Raw genomic sequence first — 14,974 nt, 5'->3', positions numbered from 1 at the left:
CGTCGGCTCTGCTTACATATATTGCATGAGTGTTATCTGAAATTACTAGTGACTTCGCTTACTCGTTTCCGCAAATGATTTACTTATTAACTATCGAAACTCGTTCAAAACTTTTAAGTAACAATGCAAAGGAATTTTCTGAATTCTGGTAGAGGAAAACTTCCAAAATTTCATGCATTTACAGCTTACGCTCACATTATTTGCCAACGAGCAAAGGGCAAAGGGCACAGGTTCGTATACCACTCGATGCGACGATATTTTCTCCTTCATGTTTGATACACATTCTAACACTTCCTTACTCGTCAAAGTTAATCATTTTTCTGAAATATCCGTTGTAATTTACACGTAAGAGCGCGCTTTCTCAGTAACGAGTATCTCTGATTTCATGACTTTCATGTGTTTAAGAAATTAAAGATGACATTACTGTTCGTGAAACAAATTTTATTGACATTTATACTACTTCTTGTCACAAATAAGTCACCACTTCTTTCGGAATATATAGCGATTTCCGAGAGTGTGGTCAGACAGAAATCTAAGAGCACTACGTAGATTACTACAAATGAAACTAGCAGCAAACGTCTAGCTTATCACGAGAATTTTTCTGCGATCGAAACGTTAACAACAGTAGGCAGAGATGAAAGGTTTCCGCCACAGACTATACCAGCTGATATGAAACATTTTGATTCATCAGATGCATGTTATAAACTACAACGAACTTGTATAGCTGCACTCGCCACGCACTCTCGAAAAGGCGATTTTTTAAATTTGTTTTATGAACGAAATCGTTGATGTATCATGTAGGGAAGTAGGTTACTTCATCATTTGGATCTCTAGGAGCGAGCTGCAACCACATTCTGTGCATCTTCTTATTCTTTGACACTCTCTTAAACAGTTATTTGGGTTCATGGAGATGTTTTCCGTCTATACACCTAATTGAATGCAGTTTATTCCCATAAGCGTTTTGATTCTGTTTCTTGTGAAGTTTCATCACGAATAAAGGATGCAAAACTCGTATGGCAATAAACAAACTGCCTTCAATTAGCTGCATAGGAACGTACCTCCATGAATTTTGAAGCAACTAAGGAACGACGGAAAACAGAAGAAATGACGAATTTTTTTACCTCTTCAATCCTTGGGACACTAGAAGCTTCCTCCAACACCAAAATTCAAAGGAGCATACTCTTTGTCGTTCCACCTTTCTAATGGTCCAGGTCTCAGATCCATACATCAAAACTGGAAAGATCATAGCCCTTACAATGTGGATCTTTGGTGCTAAAGTTATATTTCTACGCTTTAAATCCTTGTCAACGTTTGGTATTGCCTTTCTACACAGCAGCAAGTGTCTCCTGAGTTCATGGCTGCAGTCACCACCAGCAGAAATCTGGGAACCGAGCTAACTGAATGTAGATGCTACCTCCACTGCTTCTCCTCCTACGTGCCATGAAATGATGGCTGTGGTTTGGCATACCTTTCGTTTTTTTAACATTCAGCCTAAGTCCAGCTTTTTTCACTTTCTTCTTTCACCTTCAGCAAGAGAGTCTTTAACTCTTCTTCACTTTCAGCCAACAGTATAGTACCATCTACGTATCTAAGGTTGTTTATGTTTAGTTATTCCATACACAATGTTCACAGTGGCTTCTTGGTTAGAGTATAAACTCGGTATGAGATGACTGAGGTGATCTGGTACTCCCATAATTTTGAGTATTTCCCGTAATTTATCGTAATCGACATAGTCAAAGGCTTTGGGGCAATCCATAAAGGAGAGAGACACGTCTTTCTGGAATTCTCTTGCCATTCCATAATCCACCAAATGTTGGAAATGTGATCTCTGTGTCTCTTGTTTTACGAAATCCAGCTTGGTCTTCGGGTAGTTCTTGCTCTAGATACTGACGAAGACTATTTTGCAAGATTATCAACATGAATTTGCTAGCATATAACATAAGTGCGACTGTTTGGTGATCTGAGGATTCTTTAGAGTTTCCCTTCTTTTCGATCGTGATGAATACGATCTTTTCCAGTCTTCTGGCCACTGTCGCGTGCTCCATATTTTCTGACGTGTTCAATGCAGCACTTTCACGGGGTTGTTTCTATCGCTTTCACCAACTCTGCTGGAATTCCATCATGTCCACTGGTTTTGTGTTTAGCCATATTTCGAGATCCTATTTTCCTTCATTCTCCCAAATATGTCTCTAGGTCTAAAGTAACATAATCATCAGCATTTCAGTATGCAGTTCTTTCTTATATAGATCTACTATATATTTTGCCCATATTTCCTTAACGTCCTCTGCTCCTGTTAAATCTTTCCCATTTCTATCTTTTATCATTCCAATTTTTGCCTGAAACTTTCCTTTCATGTTTCCATTTATCTTGTGAAGATCCCTTGTCTTCTCCATTCTGTTATAATCTTCAACTTCTTTGAGCTTTTCGTATAAAAAGACATTTTTATGTCTTCTAGCTAATTTCTGAAACTCTGTATCTAATTGAAACATTATATTATAATGATTAAAAAATGGAATTGATAGGACTGGTCGTGAGTACCCTTCACTCCCACATTCCACCCATATCTTTCCGTGCGAGCTCTGGTTTCCCTTATTTTATTAAGATGATCTTCCTCCCTAAGTAGGTCGGCGTCAACAAAATATTTTCGCGTTGGGAGGAGAAAGTTGATGATTGAAACTTCGTGAGAAGGTGAGAAGGCCTTTGTTTTAACGATTTACAACCCCAAATACTGTATCACGTCCGTGGTGCTCTCTCCCCTATTTGTCGATAATACAAAACGTGCTCCCTTTCTTTGAGCTTTCTCGATGTACTTCGTTAACCCTATCTGGTAAGGATCCCACACCACGCAGCAATGCTCTAAGTTTTCTGCCAATACAACACACGCTTTAGTTCGCCGTCCCCACAACATTTCCAATTTAATTTTTTCCTAATTGAATTTGTGACCTTCAGATATGACTGATTTACCCTGTAACCGTAGTTGAACGGATTCCTTTTAGCATTCATGTGAATGACCTGTCACTTTTTATTATTTAGCGTTAATTGCAAATTTTCCCACGATAAAGATATGCTTTCAAAACCATTTAGCAATTTATTTTGTTTATCTGATTACTTTAAACGAAATTAAATGACAGCATCATCTGCAAACAACCTAAGACGGCTGCTCAGATTGTCCCATAAATCGCTCACATAGATAAGGAACAGCAGATGACTGTAACGCCAGTTTGGGAAACGCCAGAAATCACTTTTGTTTTACCGGATCACTTACAGTCAATCACTGCGAACTGTGGCCTTTCTGACAGGAAAACACGTATCCAGTCAGATGACTGAGACGATATTCCATAAGCATGTAATATGATTACAAGCCACTTGTGAGGTACAGTGTCAAAAGCCTTCTGGAAATCTAGAAACGCGGATTTAATTTGAAATCCGTTATCAATATCACTCAACATTTCGTGTGAATAAAGAGCTAATGGTGTTTCAGAAGAACCATGTTTTCTAAGTCCATGTTGAGCGTGTGTCAATAGACCCTTCTCTTCGAGGTAATTCGTAATGTTAGAACACAGAATATGTTGCAAAATCCTGCTACATACCGACTTCAATGACATGTGCCTATAATTTGGTGGGTCACTTCTATTGCCTTTCTTGAATATTGGTATGACCTGTGAGAGTTTTCCGTCTTTGGGTACGGGTATTTCGTCGAGCGAGGGGTTGTATACGATTGTTAAGTATGGAACTGTTGAATCTGCATATTCTGAAACGCTCCTTGGCTATGGCTGGTGTGCTGGTGCTGGAGTTGTCCTCAGTTCGCTGCAACACAGCTCCCTCAGACTGGACAGTCGGAGCACTGCGAGGTCTACCTGTTTTCCGTCAGTCGCCTCTAAGGTATCCTGCTCCACGAAGACTACCACCAAGTCTTTGAAACGTGACGCGATTTGGAAACCTCCTCCCTGGAAACCGCTCTGCACCTTGCTGCTGAACTGTGGCATGGTGTCTCCTGGTAAGCGAGGTACAAGTCATCTAACAGAGTAATCGGTCGTCAGGAACTTGAAAACGTCAGCATAATACTTAGTGTAGACACAGAATAACATAAAAAGTAATGATTTTACGTACGTAGACTGTAGCGGTTAGTGAAAATTTTTACCAAGGCCGGGAATCGAACCTTTTGCTTTCTAGGCTTACTAGGGAGCTGCGTTAGCTGCTAAGCCACCTTGGATGACGCACCTGCCTGCAAAGCAAAAGAGCCGGGTTCAATTCCTGGACTCGGTAAAAGATTTCACTCGCCACTTCGGTCTATGTACAAAGAAATCGTATCTGTATGAAACCAGTACTGAAATTGTGTCATTTCATTTGTATGAACAGAAATAATTAATTGTTTACACAGAGACGCCAACGCTGCTGGCGGTAATGAAAGCTCACCCTCCATGGCAGTAAGATATGTTGAAAACCAAATTCCATTGTCAAGGTGCTGCATAGCAAGCAGTCAAAACAATTGTCGACGTTGACATAATGGATGTACAGCCCGCCCATACTGGGGAAACGATGTACCAATGACACAATGTGATACAGAATGGAAATGATTCATTTAATCTCCCCTGATAGTGGGGAAACGATGCGCCAGTGACATTTGTGGAGCAGAATGAAAATGATTTATTTAATCTCCCCTAATAACTCTACAAATCTGTATATGTAGTTTTCTTTGCATCCTGTATAAACACAAATATTATTATGAAAAAGTCGATCTTACTAAATGAGATCAAACTTCAACATAATACGGTAAAAATATAAATGCGCCAGACTGAAGTACACTCTAATAAATAAAGTAATAAAATAAAAAAACCTCAATATCCTCAAGGAGTCTCTTCAGTTGCACCAGGGTATAATACGTGCATACTGAGGAGTAGCAGTGTCAGTAATTAATTTGTCACGGTCATTGGCGCTCAGGAGGACTGCCCATACACCCTCTGTTTTGAGTAACTGTCCTGAATTAAGACGTAAACAGTGTTTGCATCGTTCGTGCTAGGTCTCACCGACTAGTGCGAACTCCTGCTGAACAGTTTCAGACTATGGGAAGCTGGATAGACGTACAGACGGATTGCTGCACATGTGGGTGTGTCGCGAGTTTTATCAGTGGTCTGTGGAACAGTCCCACACCTGTAGACCACGTTATGGCCGTCGGCATACGGACGCACGTCAAGATCAACCCACTGTGTGTGATGGCAAATGGTTCAAATGGCCCTGAGCACTATGGGACTGAACTTCTGAGGTCATCAGTCCCCTACAACTTAGAATCACTTAAACCTATCTAACCTAAGGACATCACACACATCCATGCCCGAGGCAGGATTCGAACCTGCGACCGTAGCGGTCGCGCGGTTCCAGACTGAAGCGCCTAGAGCCGCTCGGCCACTCCGGCCGGCTGTCTGATGTCCTTAGGTTAGTTAGGTTTAAGTAGTTCTAAGTTCTAGGGGACTGAGGACCTCAGAAGTTAAGTCCCATAGTGCTCAGAGCCATTTGAACCATTTTGAACCTATTATCCCAACAGCGGCGGCCGAACGAACTTCCTCCAGTTAGCAAATGCGGGCACTTCTAGCACCTTCTATGTGATTGCGAATCGTCTGCTTGCAGAAGGACTCAGAACATCTACATCTACAAGGGCTGTTAAGTAAAGAATGATCATAATTTTTTTGAGAACATACCTTTACTCATCCTCATAATTTTGATGGTCCTCCTCAAAGTAGTCTCCCACGAATGATATGCATCTGTCCCAGCGTTTCTGCCAAATATAGCTGGAAACCATGTTTTGAGAGGTCCTTCATAATCGCCTCCGCATCCTGCACCACTGCTTCTTATGATTGATAATTCCTCCCACGAAGTAGTTTAACTAGTAATAATAACTATACTTTAACGTTTTGGCGCCCTTGCTCCGAACACAGCAGCCAATATCACAGAGCAGTAGCATTATGCAGGCGGTCTTTCTCACGGGAATGGTACCAAAACTAACATCTGTCATAGGTACCTCACACCACATTTCGTCATCTATATACTTCTTGCATCTCCACTGCTCTGGGAACAGCTCCTTGGAACCTAATATGATGGCTGATTAAAACAGAAATATTAAAAGTGTACACCACCATAGTTTTTTTTTCTGCCATGACTTAGAGGTCCATGTGAACTGCTGCTAAACCGACATTAACACCTTTCGATCCTCCAGCTCTCACAGAAAACTGAACGTCGCATGGCATGGCACAGACTGTTAGAAACAAAACATAGGTACGACGTTTCTCATTGAGAAAAGCGTGGAAGACACCGCAACATTTGGAAACTGTAAGAGTTTGTGGTATTGTAGAGCGCTTCCAACAGCTATTCGAAGGTACAGTTAATCTCTATTTCCGATCGACAGGGTAGCGGGTGTCTCGGTGCTCCGTTCCGAGAAGCATTGTTCTTTTATTTTGCCGCCACGTACATGATTACTGTTCTGTTTACTGTGCCCCTGATTATAATCGCCGGAAGGTGCTGTTCACAACACTCGTCAGGTAGCACAAATAAAAAGAGGTACTGTTTTCCTATTGTGAAAAAAAAACAACACGTGTAGAATGTTTGGATGTTAGACGTGAATGGATCCTGAGTATAGCAACATGTTCCCACTTCCACCGAATGGTCAAAACACGCTCCTATCGCATTAACTCAGGCCGCTCTGTTTCTACACAGGTTGCAGAGTGTGGTGGATATAGCTCTCTCCGACTTCTGGGTAAAATTGCTGAAACTGATCTCGCTGACAACTGCGATGTGTATTACAGTACATCGCTCCATATCAATGGCGTCTTTCCAATATCGATAATCCACTGGATACGCTGTTGATTACCAGATAATGAACAACTGACACTGCTCCGTGGAGATGAAGGCAACTTTCACGGAACACTGGGTATCTGCTACTTGTTGCTGTGGAAATTGGGATTAAATGTACAGTTGTTTGGAAGCGTTCCTCAATGGGAGAGACTCGTCCCCTTTCTATATGCTGCGATACCCTACACATATCTTTTTTTTTCACCAGTAAGACAACAGTACCTCTTTTTATTTCTGCTACCTCACACGTGTTGTGAAAAACACCTTCCGGTGACGGTCAACACCGGAACAGTAATCAAGTACATGTCTGCAAAATAAGGGAATAATGCTTTTCGAAACGGAGCACCGAGACATCTGAGGATGGGAAGATGAGATTAACTGCACAGGTAATCACCTTCGATTAGTTATTTGAAGCGCTCTACAATACCACAAACTATTCCAGTTTCCATATGTTGGGGTGTCTTCCACAATTTTCTCAATGAGAAACATGGGGCCTATGTTTTATTTCTACCAGCCTGTGTTGCACCTGTATAGTTTATGCCATACGATGTTCAGTTTTATGTGAGAGCCAGAGGATCAAAACGTGTTATTGTTGGTTTAGCAGAAGCTGACATGGATCTCTAACTCATGGTAGAAAAAAAAACAGTGTATGGTGGTGTACACTGATTGGGTGTGTTACAACCGGAAAAAAACAATTTATTAAAGTGATTATGAAGGAGCAATACATGAACCCTCTTGTGTGATTGATAGTCTGTTGGATATGGTCATCCTACAGTACAGGTGATGAAACTTTACACAGGTCTGTGGAAGTGACGAATCACCTGCTCCAGTATACCAATACCTGTTTTTCTTTTTAGTGGATCGTCACATATGTTTTGGTTATAGACATGAATGCACACTGAGGGACATAGATCTCCTTATGACTACCTGTAGGTAGTTTGGAGATGTATAGCAAAATATTCATCCTTCCTCCATGCCATGTATGATGGGTAGTCTTCCTAATTTTCCCAACCACTGTAACTGCTCGTACTATCTCTTCTACTAACTCGTGTTGCAGGGGAAAGCTTCCTTTGGCGCTGGCCTTACAGACTGTACACAGTTTTCGGAGCTATGACACCGTATTCCAATTTCCACCGGGTGGTCAAAACGCGCTCCTGCCGCATTAACTCAACTGTTTCCCCACAGGATGCAGAAGATCTTAGATGTAGCGCTCTCGGACTTCCATACAGGGCAGACAAAGTGCCGCCAATAGGGTAGGTTGGGCATAGAGTGGTGAGGGAGGAGGGTGGGAGGAGGGAGCTGAAGCACAGCTTTGAAAAAACGTGTTGTCATCAGAGGATGGGAGGGGGGGGGGGGCGTGGTCAGGGGACGGGTGGGCAGGGGTGGGGGTTATTAATTGATCAGTTTAATTGATTTCCATATCATTTTGATATCAAAAGTGTAGTGACGTCATTTTCTGTTCTTTATCCGAATTTCCTATACATTAAGTTTCTGAGGCGTGTTACCGAACGGTCCTACAGCCGACAACTGTACCGAGAGGCTACTGATTTCGGTATGGCTCTGCCTGGTCAGATATGCAATGGTTCAGCTTTGAGATACAATGCACACAGAAACTACCATGCTTTTCTATTATTTGATCTTGCATATTAAGACCCTTTTCATGCTTTTTAAGCATTTTTCATGCATATTTGCACGAATATTTTAAAGTTTTTGTGATGCATATAATCCGGTATCTACTCATGCCTAATATCGCGGTGCATTGGTACCGTAGCCATAATTCCAAAGCTCTGGACGGTGTGCGCTTAACGTCGATGTGCAGAAACACCTCCCGTCCTGCATAAACGTATGTGGCTACCGTGACGTAGTTTGTTGTGACGGACAGCCTACCACCTGCGCTGCATACCGATCAACAGGGCACGTGCGTGTGCAGTGTTTACAGAGATGGCTGGCCCAGTAGACTACGGATGAGGCCCCAAGGCTAGCACGGGCCCTATTTGATATCGTTCACACCGATCGGTGCAGTAGGTTAGTCAAGGTAGTGACGTCATTTTCGGTTCTTTATCCGAATTTCCTATTCAGTAAGCTTCTGAGACCTGTTACCGAACGGTCTTAGATATAGCGCTCTCGGACTTCCATACAGGTCAGACAAATTCCCGCCAATAGGGTAGGTTGGGTAGAGGGCGGTGGGGGAGGAGTGTGGGAGGAGGGAGCTGAAGCACATGTGCAGCTGAGAAAGCACGTGTTGTCATTGCGGGGGGAGGGGGGCGTGGTCAGGGGACGGGTAGACAGGGGTGGGGGTTATTAATTGATCAATTTAATTGATTTGAATATCAATCTGATATCAAAAGTATCCTACAAACCCCACTACCGTACTACTCACCTGATCTCACTCACTGTGATTTCTGGTTGTGTGGCTACGTAAAGGACAGGGTCCCTAATCTGAAGCGCAGCATATCAAGAGAGGCAACCATGGCCTTTCAGACTCTTCTGGACAATGACTGGCGCCATATTGAACCCCTTTTGCAGCAGTAATGGTACTGGTATGTAATGGCATGATGTACCGTAGCAGCACATTACAAGTGATTCAATTGAATTGATTCTCTGTTATTTCTCTTCCGTATGATTTTGGCATTAATGCTATCAAGTTTGGTACTCGTACAGTAATTAGTTTCGTTATTATAACGTATTAAATAGGGAAAGTGTAATTATAGCCACCTGGTATGTTCCAATGTCCTGCTGCATATTGACGTTAATGATATGGGCCTGTAATGTAGCGGATTACTCTTACTACCTTTACTGAATATTGGTGTGGCCTACGCAACTTTCCAGAATTTGGGTACGGATCTTTTGTCGTGCCAACGGTTATGTATGATTGTTAAGTATGGAGCTATTGCATCAGCATACTCTGAAAGGAACCTACCTGGTACACAGTCTCGATGAAAAGACTTGCTTTTATTAAATGATTTAAGTTGCTTCACTATTTCCACGGTATCTGCTACTAAGTACCTCATGCTGGCAACTGCTCTTGATTCGATTTCTGGGATATTTATTATGTCTCCTTTGTTGAAGAAATTTCGAAAGGCTGAGTTTAGTTACTCTTCTTTGCCAGCATTGTATGTTTCAGTATGGCTCTGAGAACTATGGGACTTTACATCTGAGGTCATCAGTCCCCTAGATTTATAATTACTTAAACCTAACTAACCAAAGGGCATCACACACATCCATGCTCGAGGCAGGATTCGAACCTGCGACCGTAGCAGCAGTGCGGTTCCGGACTGAAGCGCACAGAACCGCTCGGTCACAGCGGCCGGCGCCAGCATTGTCATCGATAGTATTTCCATTGCTATCGCGCAGAGAAGGAATTGATTCTGTCCTGCCGCTAGCATACTTTACATACGAGCAGAATCTCTTTGGATTTTCTGCAACTTTTCGAAACAAAGTTTCTTTGAGTAAACTCTTATAAGCTAAATTTCAAGATTCTGTAAATTATCTTAAATCTTAGAGATTTTGTTTCTGTTTAAATTTGGCACGTTTTTTTCGTTGTTCCTGCAACAGTGTCCTGACCCGTTTTGTGTACCAAGAGGGATGAGCTCTTAATTGGTACAAAACTCTCAATTGCTGCCCATATTATTTCTTTGAATTCAAGTCAAATTTGGTCTTTACTTACATTTTTAATTTGGAAGGAGTAGAGATTCTCTCTCAGGAAGGCCTCAAGTGAATTTTTATCTGCTTTTATGAATAGGTATACCTTTTGTTTATTTTTGGAGGATTTGTGGGTTACAATATTCAGTCTCGCTATGACAACGATGTTTTCGCTAACCTCTGTATTCGTTTTGATGCTTGTTATTAGCTCAGAATTATTTGTTACTGAGAGGTTAAGTGTGTTTTAACATCTGCTTAGTATCCGCTTGGGCTCAGGAACTAACTGCTCGAAATAATTTTCAGAGAATGAGTTTAGCACAATTTCGGATGATGTTTTGTACCTACCTCCGCATTTAAACATGTATTTTTGCAACATATCGAGGGTCAATTAGTCACTACCAACTATAACTGTATGAGTTAGGTACGTGTCTGAAAGTAAATTCAGATTTTTTTCAAACCTTTCAGCAATTGCATCATCTGAGTTGGGAAGTCGGTAAAAGAATCCAATTATTATTTTATTCTGGTCGCCAAGAATGACCTCTGGCCATACTATCTCGCAGGAATTATCTACTTCCATTTCGCGATAAGATAAACTTTTAACAGCAACGAACACGCCACTGCGTTTAGCGTCTCCTTTCGGAACACTGCTAGGTTCTTCGCAAAAATTTGAGCTGAATTTATCTCCAGCTTTAGCCCATTTTCAGTGCCTATAACGATTTGAGCATCAGTGCTTTCTATTAGTGGTTGGAGCTCCCAACACAGCTACGACAATTTACAACTGTTATACCGTTGGTTCCTGTATCTACGATCTTCCTCTGTACAGGTTGCACCCTTTAATGCACTATCTGTGTTTTCCCGAGATCCTCTAACCTAAAAAAGCGCCCAGTCCACGCTACACATCCGCTGTTACCTGTGTAGCCGCCTCCTGCGTATAGTGGACACCTGACCTATTCAGCGGAACCATAAACCCAACCACCCTTTGGCGCAAGTCGAGGAATGTGCAGCCTACACGGTCGCAGAACCGTCTGAGCCTCTGATTCAGACCCTCCAATCGGCTCTGTGCCAGAGGACCGCAAATGGTCCTGTCAACTGTGGCTGCAGAAAATACTATGCCGCGAAAATGTATGAAATTGAAACATCCCCTTGGAAAAATTTGAAAGACTGTGGCGGTCACCTCTACGTTATTTGATTTTCAAACAGATGAGCAAAACTGAACGTACTCAGACATTACTCTCTTTCCTTATTCTGATCAACACTAAACTGACACACAATATTTTTAGCGGAACGCAATCTGACTTTCAAAAATCCCTAAAAAAGAATGGCCCTGAATAACAATAACCTATACCTTTCATGAATCACTTACCACACAAAAATCTTCGTTACTCGAGATGCTGCAATACAGCGAGCGCCAATACTGCGGCTAAATAAAAGATTCAAACTACTGAAAGCACTTACTACTGATAGGCATAGTCAGCAGATGAAAGATTTTGATAGAGAACTAGGCAGATACCCCGACCACTGCGCCACCCTGACACAGTGGTTTTGTACGGGCGAAGAAAGATTAAGGAAAGGCAAACCTACGTTTCTAGCATTTGTAGTAAGCTTTTGACAATGTTGACTGGAATACTCTCTTTCAAATTCTGAAGGTGGCAGGGGTAAAATACAGGGAGCGAAAGGCTATTTACAATTTGTACAGAAACCAGATGGCAGTTACAAGAATCGAGGGGCATGAAAGGGAAGCAGTGGTTGGGAAGGGAGTGAGACAGGGCTGTAGCTTATCCCCGATGTTATTCAATCTGTATATTGAGCAAGCAGTGAAGGAAACAAAAGAAAAATTTGGAGTAGGTATTAAAATTCATGGAGACGAAGTAAAAACTTTGAGGTTCGCCGATGACATTGTAATTCTGTCAGAGACGGCAAAGGACTTGGAAGAGCAGTTGAACGGAATGGACAGTGTCTTGAAAGGAGGATATAAGATGAACATTAACAAAAGCAAAACGAGGATAATGGAATGTAGTCAAATTAAATCGGGTGATGCTGAGGGAATTAGACTAGGAAATGAGACACTTGAAGTAGTAAAGGAGTTTTGCTATTTAGGAAGTAAAATAACTGATGATGGTCGAAGTAGAGAGGATATAAAATGTAGACTGGCAATGGCAAGGAAAGCGTTTCTGAAGAAGAGAAATTTGTTAACATCGAATATAGATTTATGTATCAGGAAGTCGTTTCTGAAAGTATTTGTTTGGAGTGTAGCCATGTATGGAAGTGAAACATGGACGATAACTAGTTTGGACAAGAAGAGAATAGAAGCTTTCGAAATGTGGTGCTACAGAAGAATGCTGAAGATTAGATGGGTAGATCACGTAACTAATGACGAGGTATTGAATAGGATTGGGGAGAAGAGAAGTTTGTAGCACAACTTGACTAGAAGAAGGAATCGGTTGGTAGGACATGTTTTGAGGCATCAAGGGATCACAAATTTAGCATTGGAGGGCAGCGTGGAGGGTAAAAATCGTAGAGGGAGACCGAGAGATGAGTACACTAAGCAGATTCAGAAGGATGTAGGTTGCAGTAGGTACTGGGAGATGAAGCAGCTTGCACAGGATAGAGTAGCATGGAGAGCTGCATCAAACCAGTCTCAGGACTGAAGACAACAACAACAGATTAAGAAAAGGGAAACCTACGTTTCTAGCATTTGTAGACTTAGAGAAAGCTTTTGACAATGTTATCTGGAATACTATCTTTCAAATTCTGAAGGTGGCACGGGTAAAATATAGGGAGCGGAAGGCTATTTACAATTTATACAGAAACCAAATGGCAGTTATAAGAGTCGAGGGACATGAAAGGGGGGCAGTGGTTGGGAAGGGAGTGAGACAGGGTTGTAGCCTCTCCCCGATGTAGCTCAATCTGTATATTGAGCAAGCAGTAAAGGAAACAAAAGAAAAATTTCTAGTACGTATTAAAATCCACGGAGCAGAAGCGAAAACTTTGAGGTTCACTGATGACATTGTAATTCTGTCAGAGACAGCAAAGGACATGGAAGAGCGATTGAACGGAATGGACAGTGTTTTGAAAGGAGGATATAAGACGAACATCAACAAAAGCAAAACGCGGATAATGGAATGTAGTCTTATTAAGTCGGGTGATGCTGAGGGAATTACACTACTGGAAATGGAAAAAAGAACTCATTGACACCGGTATGTTGCACCCACCATACTTGCTCCGGACACTGCGAGAGCGCTGTACAAGCAATTATCACACGCACGGCACAGCGGACACACCAGGAACCGCGGTGTTGGCCGTCGAATGATGCTAGCTGCGCAGCATTTGTGCACCGCCGCCGTCAGTGTCAGCCAGTTTGCCGTGGCATACGGAGCTCCATCGCAGTCTTAAACACTGGTAGCATACCGCGACAGCGTGGACGTGAACCGTATGTGCAGTTGACGGACTTTGAGCGAGGGCGTATAGTGGGCATGCGGGAGGCCGGGTGGACGTACGGCCGAATTGCTCAACACGTGGGGCGTGAGGTCTCCACAGTACATCGATGTTGTCGCCAGTGGTCGGCGGAAGGGGCACGTGCCCGTCGACCTGGGACCGGACCGCAGCGACGCACGGATGCACGCCAAGACCGTAGGATCCTACGCAGTGCCGTAGGGGACCGCACCGCCACTTCCCAGCGAATTAGGGACATAGTTGCTCCTGGGGTATCGGCGAGGACCATTCGCAACCGTCTCCATGAAGCTGGGCTACGGTCCCGCACACCGTTAGGCCGTCTTCCGCTCACGCCCCAACATCGTGCAGCCCGCCTCCACTGGTGTCGCGACAGGCGTGAATGGAGGGACGAATGGAGACGTGTCGTCTTCAGCGATGAGAGTCGCTTCTGCCTTGGTGCCAATGATGGTGGTAAGCGTGTTTGGCGCCGTGCAGGTGAGCGCCACAATCAGGACTGCATACGACCGAGGCACACAGGGCCAACACCCGGCATCATTGTGTGGGGAGCGATCTCCTACACTGGCCGTACACCTCTGGTGATCGTCGAGGGGACACTGAATAGTGCACGGTACATCCAAACCGTCATAGAACCCATCGTTCTACCATTCCTAGACCGGCAAGGGAACTTGCTGTTCCAACAGGACAATGCACGTCCGTATGTATCCCGTGCCACCCAACGTGCTCTAGAAGGTGTAAGTCAACTACCCTGGCCAGCAAGATCTCCGGATCTGTCCCCCATTGAGCATGTTTGGGACTGGATGAAGCGTCGTCTCACGCGGTTTGCACGTCCAGCACGAACTCTGGTCCAACTGAGGCGCCAGGTGGAAATGGCATGGCAAGCCGTTCCACAAGACTACATCCAGCATCTCTACGATCGTCTCCATGGGAGAATAGCAGCCTGCATTGCTGCGAAAGGTGGATATACATTGTACTAGTGCCGACATTGTGCATGCTCTGTTGCGTGTGTCTATGTGCCTGTGGTTCTGTCAGTGTGATC

Source organism: Schistocerca gregaria, chromosome 9 (genome assembly GCF_023897955.1).
Source record: "Schistocerca gregaria isolate iqSchGreg1 chromosome 9, iqSchGreg1.2, whole genome shotgun sequence".
Lineage (NCBI taxonomy): Eukaryota > Metazoa > Arthropoda > Insecta > Orthoptera > Acrididae > Schistocerca > Schistocerca gregaria.
This window is presented reverse-complemented; position numbering follows the sequence as displayed.